Source organism: Moschus berezovskii, chromosome 12 (genome assembly GCF_049115385.1).
Source record: "Moschus berezovskii isolate FMDL1 chromosome 12, NW_MosBer_1.0, whole genome shotgun sequence".
NCBI lineage: Eukaryota > Metazoa > Chordata > Mammalia > Artiodactyla > Moschidae > Moschus > Moschus berezovskii.
The window spans coordinates 56149818-56166596 of record NC_142471.1 but is presented as its reverse complement, the minus strand read 5'-3'; the positions used below and the strand labels follow the sequence as shown (position 1 = coordinate 56166596).

Sequence of the window (16779 nt, the reverse complement as noted above, 5' to 3'; positions counted from 1 at the left end):
ATGAAACTCTATGTATGCATGTTGCTTGGCAACCAAATAAAAAATAACAAGAGAAAGCCTGTGTTCACAAGCACAATAAAATGTAACTTAAATGTGTGGTATTCTCACACCTCAAGGGAGAGGTGACAATTGTGATGAAAATTATGCATATGTATTTCCTGCCAATGCAGGAAGTGTAAGAGATGCAGGCTTGATCCCTGGGTTTGAAAGATCCCCTGGAGGAGGGCATGGCAACCCACCTCAGTATTGTTGCCTGGAGAATCCCATGGACAGAGGAGCCTGGCAGGCTACAGTCCATAGAGTCACAAAGGGTCAGACATTATTGAAGCAACTTAGCATGCATGTATATATATACACCAAGTATAATATTAGTAAGAAACTTCTGTCATCAGTGATGGCATATCATTCCTGTTGTCAATGATAGCATACATTTCTCTTTCATCTTTTATTAATTAATGACTGAGAAGGATGAGAAAAGAGATGTAGGAAGAGAGAGTGGGAGAAAGAAAGTAATCATATCATGGATAATTATTTGGACTAAATGGTAAAAGATGCAAATTTATAATGAATCAGTGTTACTTATAATTGTAACCCAGATAAACAATACACAGAAAGTGCATTCTTCCTGCCCCAAAAGAGAGACAATAGGAGAAAAGTTCAAGGAAAAAGAATTATATATTAACACTTCTAGGCAATCTGGGTGCTGGGTTTGTTTTGTTTTTTAACTTCCTAACTTAAAGTTGCCTATGTTTAAGCAATTTTCCAATGTTTAGTGGTTAGTATACAAAACTCCCTAGTAAATTCAAATGACCCTTCATCTATGTATCTCTGTATATATTCCAGTGAAATACTAGTATATGACAATGAAGCATTTGTTTATATTTATTCTGTCATCACATAATACATCCTTATTTCACCAGCTATGCACAGTGTGGGGTAAGTTTATTATACTTTTTTCCATCATAATGAAGAATTATGAGATGTACTGGGGGTTAGTGAAAGAACTTTGGAAGAGTGGAAGACAAAAAACCTCTTGGGCTTTTCTTTTCCTATCTGGGACAACACTCAAGGCTGAAAATATATGCTCCATGCAGCCTATATCTTCAGGCTGTGGTGAGGGTCCAAGGTGCTAATGTTAACTACATTATGTTTAAATTATGAAGAATTATAAAATGCAAGAATATAAGGCAGCATGCACCTTCTCTTTAGAAAGATCCAAGGGCAGAAGGTAAACGCCTTTTTCTGGAAGGTGGTAGAGAGATTTTCCAAGAAATCCAGTGTTGATAACCATATACTTAGCAGAAGCTTTGAGAACTTTCCCCTGTGTTTACTATTAAAATGAACTGACAAATCTCCAATCAAAACCACCTGTGAGATTTCTCCTGCTGTCTTCCTCATAATCCATCCTTTTCTTCACTGCTGCTGCTGCTGCTGCTAAGTCGCTTCAGTCGTGTCCGACTCTATGCGATTGGTGTCCTAATTTCTAGCTGCATCATTCTCTAGCCACATCCACTGGTCGTCCCAGTTCCCCCTGATTCATTGGCATCATGTATTCTGTCCACTGCTCACTCTTCCTTGTCCCATACTCATTCTGTCCCTAACCATGTGCTTTCATATATTCTAGGTGAGAAAGAAATCCAAATCCATACAACCTACCCTGACCACTCATCTGAGCTCTAATTCCATATTTCCTTGAGTGTTCAGGATGTATCCATTTTTTCTTTTTTAAACCTTTAAACCAGCATGTTTTCAAATAAAATCACCCTCATTTTTTTCTTTCTCAATTCCTCTTTTGTCCCTCAATTTTAGACTCTTTTCCCCCTTCATCCTGAAAGCTGGAATCTTAGACATTTTCTTATCTTCTATGGTTTCTTCAAACCCTATCTCCAATCTTTAACAAAGTATTAATGTTCTTCCTTTAAACCTTTTAAAACTCTTCTTCAAAACTTTGCTCAGATTTTCATTTTTGCTATTATTCTTTCAAAACTATTTTCAGTTACTTCTGCTACCTCTCTAGCCCACAACTTCATTTCAAATACCTGTATCATTTTACTGGGGTCCTGGTTGGGCTTTCATTAGTCTTTATGACTCAGATCATTATGTATGTTGCTGACAGATTGATTTGTATAAAATTCATTTTCTCATGTCAAATCTCCATTCAAGAAATCATAATGAAAGACTTGAACTTATCTAATCATGCTGCAGTAACCCATACAAGACTAGCTGTCTCATAGATAGAAGTCAATTATTTTCAGATATCAGGCAACAGGGTATAGTATTATTAATACTACTCAGAAGCAGGTATATTTTACAAAGCCAATAGAAGAATCAAAGCAGAATGCTAAAAAATCTTTGATCATCTTAGAATAAGGCAGAAAAGGGATAAATAAACAGGAATTGAAAGGAAGAAGGAAGGAAAGAAAGAGAGAGAGACACACACAGAGAGACAGAGAGAGAGAAAAAGAAATGACAATGGAAAACAAACGGAAAAGATGGCAGGCAAACCCAAATGTACCAAAAATTATATTAAGTGTTAATGCACGGAATATTCTAATTAAAAGACAGAACTTGTCAGGCTGGATAGAAAAGCAAAGCCCAACTACAAGCTTTGCACAGGAGACACACTTTACATATACAGAAAAATAGGTTAAAATTAAAATAAATAAAAAGGAGTATGCCACGTAGGAGTAAGCATATGAAAGCTGGCATGGGTACATGGGTATAATATCAGACAAAGAAGACTTTCAAGACAGAGCATTGTTTGAGATAAAGAGGAATGCTCATAGTGTTTATTCACCTGGAAGACAAAAGTCAATTCAGCAGAACAACAAAACAACCCTAGATGTGGAGGTACCTAATAATAGAGATCTTCCTTGATGACTCAGCAGTAAAGAATCTACCTGCAATGCAGGAGATTTGAGTGGGCGGGAGAGGTGGTTTCAATACCCGGGTCCAGAAGATCCCCTGGAGAAGGAAATGACAACCCACTGCAGTACTTTTGCCTGGGAAATCCCATGGACAGAGAAGTCTGATGGACTAGAGTTCATGGGGTTGCAAAAGAGTTGGATACAACCGTGTGACTAAACAACAACCACCTAAAAACAGAATTTAGGAACACAAAAGAAAAAAACCTGATGGAACCAAAGGGAATTCAGTTTTGTAGTTGTAGATTGTAGATTTCAACATTTGTCTTTCAGTATTTGATAGAAAAAGTAGACTTTATCATCAGTAATGATACAGAAAATATGAATGATACTGTAGCTCAATTGATCTAATTGACATTTGCAAAACACACAGCTGAAAAATTGAAAAGGAAAATTAGAAAAAATGTATAATTGACCGGTAATTAAAACACTATGGGGTCGCAAAGAGTCGGACACGACTGAGCGACTGAACTGAACTGAACTGAATCAAAACCAGGGATGCTGCCAAAGTGGTACTTAGAAAGTTATTTGTAGATATTTAACTTGATTAGGAAAGAGAAAGGTTTAAAATCAGTAATCCAAACTTTTACTTTATTAAGTAGAAAAAGAAAGTTATATTAAGCCCAAAGTGATGCAGGGGTAAAGAATCCACCTGCCAATACAGGAGACTTAGGAGGTGCAGTTTCCATCCCTGAGTCAGGGCAACCTCTTGGAGTAGGAAATAGCAACCCACTCAAGTATTCTTGCCTGGAAAATTCCATTGACAGAGGAGGCTAGTTGGTGAGAGTTGCAAGGAGTCTAACACAACTGAGCACACAGGCACACACAGACACACAAAAAGTGAGTAGACAGGGGAAAAGCAATTATCAATAAAATAAAAAAGAGAGTATTAGAGAAAATTAACAAAGTCAGAGTTGGTCATGAAGCATGAGACAGATGGTCCTCCCAGGGTGAGCAGCTGGCTTTCCTTCCCTGTGGACCGATACTCCAAAATGAAGATAGCAGGAGAGAGAGAGGAGGCTAAGCCCTGCCCAGATAAAAGATAAGAGACCACATATTTGTCATTCTCAAAGCCAAGGAGACCTTTCCGACCTGTCTACTCCTTGGAAGTCAAGAGGGGCAAGCCAAGTTTGCCAAGCTACTCATAAACCTCTTTACTAGATCCATCCTGGCTGAAAGGTGCGCGGTCACACAGGAGGATTCTGAGATATACCAAATACGGACTCAGAACCAGGCAAAGCAAAATGATTGACCAAAGGAAATTGGGAAGAAATGCCCATATAAGTGATTTAACTACCATGAGGATGTGATTCTCTAAGCCTGCCTCTGTGCCTATCCACATGAAATATTTTTTACCCTAATAAACACTCTAGTGTGCTGCCCTCTGACTTTAATCTCTGGTCAAGAAACAAAATCCTGCTTCAAGCGGCTGCAGGCTAGGCCATAAGAGATGGATCAATAATTTGGAAAGATTAATAAAACTGATAAGCAATAGCAAGATTAATCAAAGGAAAGCTGTTTCAGGTAGAAATAGAACATTTGACTAGCCCTATATCTATTAAAGAAATTAAATCTGTTTTGAAAAACAAATTTCAGACCCAATGGTTACATTGGTAAATATCCTATTTAATATTTGAGAAATAAATTATTAAAATTTGGAGAAAAAATTAAAATCTGTATTGTTATATTTATGAAATTTTAAAGAAAATTCTTATCTTACATCCAGAACTTCTGCTCTATAAATTTATACTGAGGACAATTCTCAAATTTGAATGCTGGGGAGATTTTTTTACGAAATTGCTTTTATGCTTGTTATTTATTTTAAAAAATGAAAAACATTTAAATTATAAAGCGAAGATTAAACTATAAACTAGTGAAATTTTATAGATCTAGTCATTAAAATGTATATGAAAGTGAGTGTTAGTCGCTCAGTGTCTTACTCTTTGTGACCCCATGGACTGTAGCCCACCTCGCTCCTCTGTCCATGAAATTCTCCAGGCAAGAATACTGGAGTGGGTAGCCATTCCCTTCTCCATGGCATCTTCTCCACCCAGGGATCAAAACTGGGTCTCCCCCATTGCAGATGGATTCTTTAATGCCTGAGACCCCAGGGAAGCTGCTATAAAATGTGTATAAGGACTACATAATAATGAGAAAACACACATGGAATATTATGTTAAATGGGAAAAAATTACTGTTGGGAGGAAAGATTATAGTTTTCATGCTAGGGTATGCAAGGACTTTCCAACAAATACATAGACAATTAAATAGTTTTTAAAAAATAAAATTCTAGATCTTTCACTCTCATATATATTCTCTCCTAAAATTGATATGGCCTGAGATTTCTAACTTCAATGAGATTCTCATTTTCTAATGCTACAAAGGAAATGTATAACTCTCTCCTCTCTTGAATTCTTAACTCTGATGAAATATTCTGAGATTGTTAAAAAAAAAAACCTGGGGCCCCTAACAAAGGATATTGGGGACCCTAACTTCACAATATTGACACTGGTATTAGGAAAGGGAGAGATTAATAAAGTATCAATCCTTTTTCAAAAGCAATTAACCTTCACAAATCATGTAGTTCCAAATTCTTTGCTTTCAAAAAATTGAAAAAGGATCTACTTGAGTTGTTAGGAGGTAAATCATTTAAAATAACTTTTTGTAGATGCATCAGTATGACTTCTGATGTGGAGCTTCAAAAAATTAAGAGTTGAATGGTATTAGGTAAACATGATTTTCCAGTACTTATATTTATCAAATAAATGGAAAAGAATTGATTTTAAATTTTTGTCACCTGTGAATAAATAATAATTCTCACTGGGTGTATGAATTAAAAGGAAAAGATCCATTCATATCAGTAAGAGAGTCATTGCTATTAAAATTTGATTTTAAGACTTAAAATTATTCATTGAATTTTTAATATATTTATGATCCTTTGACCAAATGAATTCTACTAAAATTACAATGATAAATCATTTAAAAATTAAAAGGAAAATGCAACCTTATACTCAAGTGAAAACAGCTTAAATTTTAATGTATATCCACTTTTTAGTCCTAGAGAAGAAGGATCATTGATCAATAAAATAATCTTTAAGCATATAAGTAAATGCCACTAGGATAATTTTATATATCAAAAAACTATTCTATGGAATATATTTTAATAATTTTATAACAATTTCAATTTAAACTGGCAATACTTATGAAATACCTTTAAACACATTATTTGTAACTATTTAAAATTATGATAAATATTTTTCATACATCAGCCTAAAAGTATGATAACATTTATAGAATTTTGCAAAATTTGTTTGGGCCTAAGAAACAATACTAGATTTTAAGCAACTACAATCTTATTTCTTTAATATCTCAAACAAATAAACAAACCAAAAAAGTGTGATATTTGGAAATTCTGAAAGGATTACTGCAAAATGGTATGGTTATATGCAAGTACTAGGATTAAAAGTATTCCCTCTTCTACTAATTTGCTGCTTGGTTATGTATTTTCTTCAATGACTTTATTAGTTAGAGTTATTCTTTCAATTAAAATGTACTAAAATTTTTATTATAATGGATATTTATGGCATAAAATATAATAATATACTTATAAAGATACTTAGAAATAATTAGCTATAAATTTAAATGCAGTGAGCTCTGAATAAAGGCTCTAGAAGTCTTCTTGTGGGGCAAAGTCCACAAGTTTTAGTATTTCCACCTTGTAATAACCGTTTCATAGTTCTCCAGTTTTTCTTATTATGACATTTTTGTCAATGACATAAATAACTGGGTTTTCCAGAAACCCATTGTCTGTCAATTAAAATATTTTGGCCTCTGACATAATTTCCCTTTTTATTTGACATTTTCAATCTGATACTGATTAAAGTGTTAGTCACTCAGTAGTGTTCCACTCTTTGTGACCCTGTGGACTGTAGGCCACCAGGCTCCTCTGCCCATGGAATTCTTCAGGCAAGTATACTGGAGTGGGTAGCCATTCCCTTCTCCAGGGGATCTTCCCCACCCAGGGATAAAATCTGGGTCTTCTGTAGGTGGATTTGCTATCACTGTGTTTACAAAAAGTTAGATTCTGTTTTGCTCTTATCTCAGCAACCTTCACAAAGTCTGATATTCTCATCTCTTACCAAAGTATGGTGACTCATAAGGTTACACAACAATTGGGAGCAAAGTTAAACAGAATCTAGATCTAAATTTGTTCTCTATTTTTGAATTCCCCCTCTAGAGTGAAAGACTTAATGAATCAGAAAGACTAATGAGGTTATTAACAAGTGAAAGAAAGGAAATCATTTCACAATCAGATGTCTAGGCCTGCAATTTTCGGATTTGAGGATTAAGAACCTTTCTGTCAAAGGAAGAAGGACTAGGCAACTGTGACAAGATCTTTAAATAGGGTGGAGAGGCTAATAGCTCTGAGCTCCAACACCAAAGGCAACAGAAGAGAAAGGAGTTTTAGAGTGAATGGGAAGAGCAAACACAAAAGAGAAAGGAAAAATAGCATATATTTTCGTGGCTCTTCTACAATATGAAGAATGAAGCACTTGCTCTACTTGGCAAAGTAGCCTCTGAAAGACTGATGCCTCAAAATCTAAAATAATAAAATAATAAAATAAATAACCAAAGAGGAGATGTTAAGTGAAATGTGAAAGGTGCTCAGTCATGTCTGACTCTTTGTGATCCCGACTATCCATGGAATTCTCCAGGGCAGAATATTGAAGTGGGTAGCTGTTCCCTTCTCCAGGGGATCTTCCTAACCCAGGGATCGAATCCAGGTCTCCCACATTTCAGGCGGATTCTTTACCAGCTGAACTACCAGGGAAGCCCAAGAATACTCAAGTGGGTAGCTTAACCCTTCTCCAGCAATCTTCCCCACCCAGGAATAGAACTGAGGTCTCCTGCATTGCAGGTGGTTCTTTACCAGCTGAGTTACCAAGCAAGGAGGAAATATTTTTTCCCTGAGAACTATTAAAGCAAACTGCATTAGAATAAAATGACTTTCCATATTGTCATATTTCCTGCTTGAAGTGTGAAATATATTGTCATGATTATTTATTTGATAGATAAATGATTATATATATATTTCAAACAAGAGGAAAACCTGGTAAGAACTTCTTTCTTAATTCTAGAAACAGAAAATAAAGAATAAGTATATTGTAAAATCAAACAAACAAAACAACTTTCTGACTTTGATTTATAGAATTAAAGGACAATCTTTCAATCTCTCAATGTCTTGGGGGGGTATTAGTCCATCAAATTTGCTTATCTTCATCTCTCTAGCTTTGAATGCAGGTCTGTAATCATGAGGACTGAAGGAGAATATACTCTTAACATCAGCATTAATATAAACCACTTTTTCACTCATTCAACAAGGCTATTCATTATAAAGCAGCAGCAAAAAGTGGCAGGACCTTCAAAAACTCTTAGAAGGGTGCTCACATGCCAGAAGCAGGCATATGATTTAGTCCAGTGACTTCTGTCTATTACTTGGTCCCACATTAACTTGCAGATGACCCTACTCATAGGAAAGAGTATTCAGGCTCAAGGCCTTCAGAAGGAGACAATAAAGGGCTTTAAATGCTGAAGTTTTAAAAATGTTATTTAAATATTACTTCCCAAACCTCTAGATGCACAACCCCAAGGCAAGATCTCTTAAATTCTTAAAAAAGTATCAGTCACTAGCATTTCCAGGTACAGATTTGTGATATCATCTCTCTTTGAGTTTCAAAAATAGCAATGTCTGCTTTGCAAATGCTACAGCTTTCTGAAAGCGAAAACTCACCCTAATGTGTCTAGAAAACTGCAATCTATCTTCTCCATTTGGAGTGGCCATGTTTTATTCTTGCTATCTTTTGCTATCAATATATGATATTCCTTACCAACAATTAAAGTTTTGTACCTCCAAATATTTCCCATGTCTCATTGAAATATCATGATCTAGGCTCTGCAAATAAATCAATAGTCATTACCCAATCTCTGAAATGTCCAGGGATCTGTCTTCAAATCCTGGGAGCTTCAGATAGATTTAGCTTCTTTCAGAGAGAGCTGTCAGTGGACCATGATCTGTTTGAAACAGCTCAGAAGATGTTGCAACCAGAAATTTCTCAACTGGAGGCAGATTAATCATGTCTTGAAACACAACACATGCTACCCAGACAACCTTGTTAGGTTAGTTCTTAGCCTGTGATGAAAAAAAGAGTTGTAATGGAGCAAAGTCCCTGCTTCTGCCAAGTAGTGCCTGAGTTGTGTGCTTCCAGGGATAAATGGATTGAGAGCTTCTCGGCAGAATATAGACTGTCCATTCAGAAAATAATTTGTGCCCAAGGATGGCTGCAATGTCCCAATCATATAAGCATCTCTGTAAACTACCTAATCTCCTGCATCATCTAACAACAATACCTGTAATTCTATTTATTTTCAATTATTGCTTTAGCTTTCCTAGATTTTTACTTCTTGTTCAGTCACTAAATTGTGTCTGACTCTTTGCAACTCCATGGACCATAGCCCACCAGGCTCATCTGTCCATGGGGTTTTCCAAGCAAGGATACTAGAGTGGGTTGCCATTCCCTTCTCCAGGGGATCTTCCCAGACCAGAGATTGAACATGCATCTCCTACATTGTCATGGGGATTTTATACCACTACATCCCCAGGAAAGCCCCCAAATTTTCTCTACCTTGTCCTATAAATTGCATATTAGAATTGGCAGGTAACACAGAAAATGTTGTTTCCAATCCTTTCAACTGAAACCTAGAAAAACAGTATCTGATTCAAGATTTCCAGCTGGCTAAAGGCAACAAATGAACAAAACAAAAGACAGAAAAGAAAAAATAGCTTTTTCTCCTACTCTCTAACCAGTCATTCCCACTAAGTAAGAAGCTCCTGTGTCTACACTGGGGCAGAGGAGGCTTGGTGTTCAGTTCAGTCCAGTCTCTCAGCTGTGTTCGATTCTTTGAGACCCCATGGACTACAGCTTGCCAGGCTTCCCTGTCCATCACCAACTCCCAGAGCTTGCTAAAACTCATGTCCATCCAGTCAGTGATGCCATCCAACCATCTCATCTTCTGTTGTGCCCTTCTCCTCCTACCTTCAATCTTTTCCAGCACCAGGGTCTTTTCCAATGAGTCAGTCCTTCGCATCAGGTGGCCAAAGTATTGGAGTTTCAGTTTCAACATCAGTCCTTCCAATGAATATTCAGGACTGATTTCCTTTATGATGTGTTAGAGAGGGGCTTAGATAGGGGCTTTATAAGGGCTTTTTAAATTTTATAGGGACTTGGTGTTAGATAACGTATAAAAATTTTTAAATTGCATGTTTCTATTTTCCACTTTCATATTTGCAAGAATACAGTTCTAATTTCTCTAGAAAAACTAACCAAACTTCTAAAATGACCCAAAATTAACATTTTACAAGCATTAAGAGTCATCTGAAGAGGAGAAAGAGTATTCTTGTTAGTTTGTGAATTTTCATCACTGATTCAGGAATATCTGTGTCCACTCAGCATATAGGAGATGCTGTCAAAACCCTGTCTCAGAATTTTGGTCAGGAAAACAGAACTCAGTGGCATGAAACCAATTTAAATATCTTCAGATTTTTTAGGATTGTGTCAATTTGTAATTGGATTGGAGTTGATTTGATTCAAAATTTCAGTTGGAATTGGTTTTGCTTCTGTGACTCTGTTTCACCAGTTTAATTAAAATTATTTAGAGATTTATTTGATTTATTAGAAAGACTTTTGTATCCCTATGTTTTTAACAGGAAATTACACTTTTAAGCATTGCGTTCTACTAACATGTCCTTTTAAGTCTAAGAATGAAAAACAAAATCAACTGGAATGATAGTATACATGTTCAGTTCAGTTCAGTTGCGTCCAACTCTCCGCAACCCCATGAATCACAGCACGCCAGGCCTCCCTGTCCATCACCAACTCCCGGACTTCACTCAAACTCATGTCCATCGAGTTGGTGATGCCATCCATCCGTCTTATTCTTTGTCGTCCCCGTCTCCTCCCGCCCTTAATCCCTCCCAGCATCATAGTCTTTTCCAGTGAGTCAACTCATCGCATGAGGTGGCCAAAGTATTGAAGTTTCAGCTTTAGCATCAGTCCTTCCAATGAACACCCAGGATTGATCTCCTTTAGAATGGACTGGTTGGATCTCCTTGCAGTCAAAAACATCAATTCTTCGGTGATCAGCCTTCTTCACAGTCCAAATACATGTTGGCAATACATAAATATCTGGAAACCTGTCTAGGCTAGAAAATCAGATTATTCTTGAGCAAAAGAAATGGGAAGGTAAAATTCTCAAGTACTGCATAGTTGATGTTGGATATATTATCAAAAATTTTCTGCAGTGCATCCCAGCAAAGGAAATCCATACCATTCTGGTTGGAAAATTTTTAGAGTGAGTGATTTATTCATCCATATAAGGGGTCTCTACTGTTTTGCTATTATCTCATATAATTTGGCTGTAATCTCTGTCTCTGATATTCACTCCTACATATTCACCCTCCATTTTATCCAAAAATGTTGCAACATATCATTGTATATAAGGTTTTCACATGGTATTTTATAGTAAATCTCATCTGTTTCCTACTTTTCTTACTCTACACTATGTTTGGTGAAGAGGACTGGCTATTATGTAGAGTTAAAACACTTGCTTGCTTTGTACCATGAAGTGAAACCACCTAGGATTTTGCAAGCCCCAAATATCTCTTCTTCAAATTTTATGTGCTGTGTGCTTAGCTGCTTAGTCGTGTCCAACTCTTTGAGACCCCATGGACTGTAGCCTGCCAGGCTCCTCTGTCCATGGAGATTCTGAAGGCAAGAATACTGGAGTGGGTTTCCATGCCCCCCTCCAGTTAAATTTTATAGGAGCTTTTTTATAAACAACTTTTGTTTTTATGATAGCCATTCTGGCAGGTGTGAGGTGACAGTTCATTGGATAATAGTTTTGATCAGCTTTTCTCTGATGGTTAGCTATGTTGAGCATCTTTTCACATGCCTGTTGACCATCAGTGTCTTCTTGAAAAAATGTCTATTTGGGTTTTCTGCCTTTTTTTTTCTTCACCACACAGCATACAGGATCTTAGTTCCCTGACCAGGGATTGAACCTGTGTTCCCTACAATGGAAGTGTAGCATCCTAATCACTAGACTGCTGGATAATTCACCTATTTAAAAAAAATTTCTTTTTCTGATGTTGAGTTGTATGAGTTGTTCATGTATTTTTGATATTAATGTCTTACTGATATATCATTTGCAAATATTTTCTCCCATTCAAACCTATGGTAACTCTCTCTTCTTTGCCCACTTCTATCCCACTTCTTCTTTCCTAGCTTAAAGTGAAGCCAGTCAGGGAATCTCTAGATCTTTAGCTTTCCAGGTGAAGTTGGACACCAGGCTGTTCTTTCTCAAAGGGTAGGGTATATACCTTGAAAGTGAAAGAAAATGTTAGTTGCTCAGTCGTGTCTGACTCTTTGTGAGCCCATAGACTGTAGCCAGCCAGATTCCTCTGTCCATGGGTTTCTCCTGGCAAGAATACTGGAGTGGATTGCCATTTCCTTCTCCAGGGGATCTTCCTGACCCAGGGATCAAAGCCGGGTCTCCTGCATTGCAGGCAGATTCTTTACTGTCTGAGTTACCAGAGAATACCTTACCCTCTCCAAGTTGCTCTGAAGTCCCTTCCTTGGTCCTGAATTGAGAGGCAGGCACTCACATCTCTGTTGCTTGGAGGAGGGAGAATGTGTAGGGAAAAGAAGAGGTAGAATTCACAGCACAGTAATAGGTTTCTCCAAATACCCTCTCCTGAAACCCACAGTTCCTGACCATTTCAGGTCCTTAATATGTTTGTTGGAGTAAATCATTGAGAGGAAGTGACTGTTGGTTGACCCATGAGCTGGATCTGGGTAACCAGAGGCTCCTCACTCGCTCCCCTGTTCTTGCTTGCTCTCTCTGCTTTAGAAGTTGCCCCAAAGACACAGCTTTGAGACAGTAAGTTTGGCGTTTGATTTTTTTACTTTTCATTTATATTGGCGTATAGTTGATTAACAATGTTGTGTTAGTTTCAAGTGTGCCACAAAGAGATTCAGTCACATATATACATAGTAAGCTGCTGTTGAGACCATTTGGACTATGTATGTGACTGAACCCAGTTAAAATTGCTATATAAACTTTGAAGATTGTAGTGGACAGGTGCAGAGATAACCTGTCTTGTGGCCGCCCAAGACAAGCCTCCTAAATAAGTTCCTTTGCTTATCAAATTCTGTCATCTGCCAATCTGAAGAGACCTGCCTCTTTCTTCAGTCTCTCCTTACTCTTAATGTATGGGCCCAGTTTATGAGCCAACAGTGTATAAGAATCAAAGAAACATTTTCTCTTACCTTTGTTGTTAATCTTGTGTAGGCGTATAGCCCTTCACTTTGGCATACTGTTTTTATTGCACTGAGTCTCAATTGAACTTTCCATGTTATCTCCCTCAAGAGCTGCTACAAATCTAAAAATTGATTAGTTAATTTTAGCCCAGTGAAACCCACTTTGGACTTTTGACCTTCAGAACTATAAGATAATAATTTTATGCTGTGTTGTGTTCTGTTGTGCTGTGTTGTTATATGTTGTGTTTATGTTGTGTTGTGCTGTGTTGTTTGTGGTGTCCAGTAATAGAAAACACATTATCTATCCATTTGTTGTATGTTCCTCCCATTAGTTCTCTAAGGTTGGGCTTCCCTGGTGGCTCAGATGGTAAAGAATCTGCCCACAATGCCAGGAGACCCAGATTCAATCCCTGCAATGGAAAGATCCCCTGGAGAAGGGAATGGTTACCCATTCCAGAGTTCTTGCCTGGAGAATTCCATGGACAGAGGAAACTGGTGGGCTACAGTCCATGAGGTTGCAAAGAGTTGGACATGACTGAGTGATTAACACTTTCACTTTAAGAGTAGGGATATTTTATATGTAATAAAGTATATAAGGGATTCCCTGGTGGCCCAGCTTGTAAAGAATCTGCCTGTAATATCGGAGACCTGGGTTTGATCCCTGGATTGGGAAGATATCCTGGAGAAGGGAACAGCTGCCCACTCCAGTATTCTGGTCTGGAGAATTCAATTGACTGTATAGTCCATGGGGTCGCAAAGAGTCAGACATGACTGAATGACTTTCATTTTGGTGGCTCAGTGGTAAAGAATCTGCCTGCCAATGCAGGAGATGCGAGTTCACTCCCTGGGTCAGGAAGATCTCCTGGAGAAGGAAATGACAACCTACTCCAGTATTCTTGCCTGGGAAATCCTACGGACAGAAGAGCCTGGAGAACTATAGTCCATGGGATCACAAAACAGACACAGCTTAGTGACTAAACAACACCAGCAACAACAATAAAGTGCAAGCAAGAATATATAAAATGTTAAAGTTTGACCAATTTAAGTTTATTAAAGAAAGAGGTTAAATAGAGTTCTGATGCATTAGCCCTCATTTCAATTTTTTGAAGTACCAATAATAAAACTGTGTTTATTTCTGTTGGCATGTGGATTTTACTTCAAAAAATAAAAGAGAATTGTTTTCAAATTCAGTTGATAGTTATATTAAACTTTCACTTGTTCTCCCTCTTCAGGTAATTCATTAAATGTCTTCATAAAATCATGAAATTTTAGGGCTCATGGGAATCTCAGATATTATGTATTCATACTTTTTCATTTAAAGAAAAATTGCATTTTAAAAAGTTAGAATTAATTAAAGGTTGTGACAGAACTAAGGTTAGAACTGATTTTTTGTACAGTGTTAATTTTACTAAATTGCTGTTTTCATTTACTGAAAGTCACAAGGAACTTTAATGTATATATGTACATGTATGTATAACTATGTACACACAGATTATTTGCAGAATATTCACAGATTCCAGAGATTATGAGGCAAATATATCTCTGAGGGACCATTTTTTCCTCTTGTCAATCACAAGCACACAGGTGGACACAACAGAATTGGTAATCTTTTCTTCTTATGCTTCATTTGAATTTAGAGTGTTAGATTTGTTATGCTTCATCAGTACACATAGGCTGCATGTATTCTCTGTAATATATCAACTATTATGTCACAGCAATGTTTTTAGAAAGGATTTATTCATTCAGAAACTTATAGTTTAGTGGTAGAAGTTTGAAGTGTACACAAATAGCTAAAAATGCAGAAGGCATTAGTAGTTTTTTTTGTTTGTTTGTTTTTCAGACAAATACTATGATCCCTCAATGGAAAGGAACTCATTAAAAACATTGAGTCCATTTGATAATGAAAAACCACCCTTTCATTCAGGGGTTCATTTACTAAATATTAGTGGTATATTAATTATACATATTATGTGAATTTAAACATCTTCATGACTAAGACTTTCATCTGAAAAGTGACTGTGGAAGCATTATGAATTCTTTGCAATTTATTGCAAAATTTAATGCAATTTTAATAAAAAATTCCAGTAATTTTTGAAAACTTGCTGAAAATGTAAGTTCTACTAAGAATAAAAGGACAAGACTATTTAAAATATTTAGAGTAACAAGATAGAACTTATCTAGCTTTATTTTAAAATATATTTTAAAGCTATTTTATTTTTAAAAGTTTATCATAGTATGAGAATTGACCACAGATTTACAAAACAGAATAGATAAGCCAGAAGCAATCACAAAATAGAAAAAAATGTAATATATAATACATCACATGTATGTGTGCTCAGTTGATCAGTCATATTCGACTCTGTGCCCCAGGGACTGTAGACCACTAGGGTACTCTGTCCAAGGGGTTTTTCGGTCAAGAATACTGAAGTGGATTTTCATTTCCTCCTATAGGGGATCTTCCTGACGCAGGGAGAGAACCCGTATCTTCTGTGTCTCCTGCCTTACAAGTGGATTCTTGACTCACTGAGCCATTGGGGAAACCCCTAATACATTGCATAATATACAATAAAAATAATATACATTCAGTGGAGTAAAGAGGTACATGTATGTTAAAGGTTAGAATGGGAAAATTAGTTGGATAGGTCTTGGGATCTTAGAGGAAAAGCATCATATTTAGAAAGAAGGAATCATTAAAAACATTCTTAAATTTTGAGATGATATTAATAGAAAACCTCCAAAACTGACACTGATGGGGAAGAAAAATAATTTTCCCTCTAACTTTCTAGATTCTTGGCTGAGACATCACTGTAATAAAAGACAAATTAATAAGAGAAAAAGCAAACAAGTTTCATACCATGTATGCCTCCTGTATAAAACATAGAAAAGATCCAGGAAAACTGAGTCATTCCCAGAAATGGCCCAAGCCACCCCCTTAAATACCATCTCCAGCTAAAGACAAAAGAAGATCTTGGGGTGGGGGGAGCAGTTATGAGAGATGAACAAGAAAACATAGTAAACAGTTATGCACATTTAAGGAACTGTCTTCTCCATACACAAGGGTGTCTAGAGATTTAAAGTCATTCTCTTTCTAAAAAGACATGGAGACTGCCTTACAAGTGGAGATTTCACTTATAAACTTGTGTCTCTTACAAAATGGTAATTTGTACTCAATTAGAGCCTTTCCTCTGTGTGCTGTTTCTTAAAAAATAACCAGACTAAAATAATCATTATGCCAAAGAAGCATGTCTTAGGGTGACATAATTTGCTCTCTTTCAACACTATTAGTCATAAATTGAAATCTGGAGTTAGACCCAACTCTAAAGCATATGTTCTAATATTCTGTCTTGCAATAAAGAAAAAAAATATGGAATAAACAGTGGGGGAGAAAGATCTTCTCATGAGCCTGTGTTTATTTCCTCTGTACAAACTAACCAAGACTTTAAGATTCGTGTTTTAAAATAGTTTAATGCTTAAAATAG

The 16779-nt window shown here is 36.6% G+C and overlaps 1 protein-coding gene across 3 annotated transcripts in view; it reads right to left on the bottom strand.

Annotated features, from left to right (window-relative positions):
* Window positions 1-9007, bottom strand: part of LIPK (lipase family member K) — a 37715-nt gene extending 28708 nt beyond the window's left edge. For 2 of the 3 annotated variants that reach the window (XM_088842506.1, XM_088842507.1), the window contains exon 1: window positions 8903-8990. The gene's annotated coding sequence lies outside the window, so the exon portion shown is untranslated. Of the gene's footprint in view, window positions 1-8902 lie in introns of all 3 variants that reach the window. The other variant, XM_055425144.2, reaches the window with a different exon arrangement.
* Between the last annotated feature and the right edge of the window lie 7772 nt (window positions 9008-16779).